The following is a 2242-nucleotide window of genomic DNA, read 5'->3' as shown; positions in this document are numbered from 1 at the left end:
CTCTCCACAAATGACAACATCAGAAAAACTACCGAATGGGCAGCTCCCCATCCGGTCCATAAACACACCCTGAAGAGTGCCGATAAACATATCTGTCAACTCCCTCTCCAGCATAGGGGGTTGAACTCTAGCAGCCAGTTCACGCCACCTCTGGGCGTACTCCTTGAAGCTTTCATTGGATTTCTGACATAGACTCTGCAGCTGAGTCCGGCTCGGTGCCATGTCCATGTTGTGTTTATACTGCCTCAAGAAGGCCTCACCCAGATCTCTCCAGCAGCGGATAGAATCTCTCTTCAATTCCATGTACCAGTCCAAAGAAGCCCCAGACAGACTATCTTGGAAAAAATACATCCACATCTTTTCATCACCGGTATACGCAGAGATCTTTCGATAATAAGCCTGCACATGGGTGCGAGGGCAAGAAGTACCGTTGTATTTATCGAAGGACGGTTGTCATACCCCGATTTTGTCCGGGCAATTAAAACTTTTGGACATGGTGCATAAATTCAAAGCTTAAAGTATCCTTACTTGATCCAAGCTTCACAAACTCTAATCATGTCTAAGCTTTCTTTGGGTAGATTCCCAAACCTTAAATCCTCATCATTCGTAGCTTTGTTCTCATTTGCACAAATTGATTGGGCATTCAACCATTCACGAGCACTAACCCTAGTCTAGGCGATTGGCCCCATAAAAATTCGTCTATGCTCACTTCATCTATTTACTTTGGTTGGTTCATCTTGCATCTTTTAATTTATGCTGGCACGTTTCTAATTGGTTCTTGCTAAGGCATATAGTTTCGTTTAAACCGTGTACTACCCACACATGGCCAATGGTTTAGTCAGGGTTCTTTCATTATTCATGCATGGATATTTGGTTCACATGTCTATTTGCAACATACTGCATTTCAAAAGTTAACTCAAGTCACTCGCATTCAATGTCATTCATTCATAAACAATCATTAAATATCAAAGTTTCATTTTTACATCAAGGTACATATATACAAAGAGTTAATGTGACTTGGTATTAAACTCATTCATGACGTGTTCATGCCAAGTCGGTTCCCAAGCAAGCAATTGGAAGACAAATCATTGGGCAAATAAAGACAATGATGGTGTGCGTACATGAATAAAACCCACTGTCCGCAAAGCAAATATGAAAAAAAGCTTACAAACGGTTAATTTTGGAAATCCTGTCAAGAGGTTATCACCATGTATCTTGGGACTTTAAATACAAAGAAATTATTATGGACAAGTGCTACAGGCAGTTTGTTTCGAATCCTTAGCAGTTTGACGGCATGCCACCCCAAGTCCGTATGGAAATTTTGTTGCAAACATCGCCACAAGAATTGCAGAATGCACTAAGTTCGTGTCATGTAGTAAAGATGATGGTAAACAGGTTGGATAAATTGACATGCTAGCAGATGATGAAGGAAAAGCCGATGCTTCTGGACTTAGCGACATAATCACGACCAACTGGCAGTAAACACCAATCAACTGAAACAAAACATAAAAGATATCAAATGGGATTCCTTTTCAAACACCTGCAGCTTTATAAAAAGGATTGAATAAGGATAAATGCATACTTATGTCGTTGGTCCGTTAAGTTCACATACTCCACAGTTTTGTCAATAGGAGATATTCAAATTTCAAAATTGGATATCACCCCAGACGGAAGCATGCAGGATGTTGTTCTTTCGCACATAGCAGCACCCTACAATATAACAAAGCCATTCCATAAATTCCCAAGAGTTTCGGATATCCAAAAATTGTCGAAGCAGCAAGAGATTTATAGTACCACGCCGCAAGCTACCGTGGCACCTAGCAAAACTGTGAGCTAAGTCCAACCTGCAAGCAACCAAACCAGTGAATCAAGATCAATTTTGCTGCAACATTGTTAATTTCAGCAGCACAAAGAAGCAATTAAAGGTGGAAGGAACCACGGCTACAATGCGAACACACGCACAGTACCGGTGACTAAGAAAACCTTCTCTCCAGTTCACCTCTCAAAATCCGCTGCATTTAAATTCTGATAAGTCGAAAAAAAGGCTGTATCATGTGGATGATCATGTTAATACCGGATAACGTCACGATAGCCAGACCAAGAGTAGAACAATAAACAAATGAAGAACAAGTTATTTTCAAGTTTGTACATAAAAAAAAAGCATCCTAAGAATGGACTTTGATACCTTAACTTGTTAATTATGCACAAGCCACTTCATGAAATTGACTGGTACATGACCTGT

General features: G+C 40.3%; 1 long non-coding RNA gene across 1 annotated transcript; it reads right to left on the bottom strand.

Moving 5' to 3' along the window:
• Positions 1-1010: 1010 nt before the first annotated feature.
• On the bottom strand, positions 1011-1883 carry LOC127077798 (uncharacterized). Its single transcript, XR_007787576.1, has 3 exons — positions 1795-1883; positions 1583-1710; positions 1011-1493 (listed from the first exon to the last, which is right to left on the bottom strand). It is a non-coding gene; the product is annotated as an uncharacterized LOC127077798 (long non-coding RNA).
• Positions 1884-2242: the final 359 nt, after the last annotated feature.

This window comes from Lathyrus oleraceus, chromosome 1, assembly GCF_024323335.1.
Source record: "Lathyrus oleraceus cultivar Zhongwan6 chromosome 1, CAAS_Psat_ZW6_1.0, whole genome shotgun sequence".
In the NCBI taxonomy this organism is placed as follows: Eukaryota; Viridiplantae; Streptophyta; class Magnoliopsida; order Fabales; family Fabaceae; genus Lathyrus; species Lathyrus oleraceus.
The sequence above is the reverse complement of the archived record's forward strand: the minus strand, read 5'-3'. Positions and strand labels throughout refer to the sequence as shown.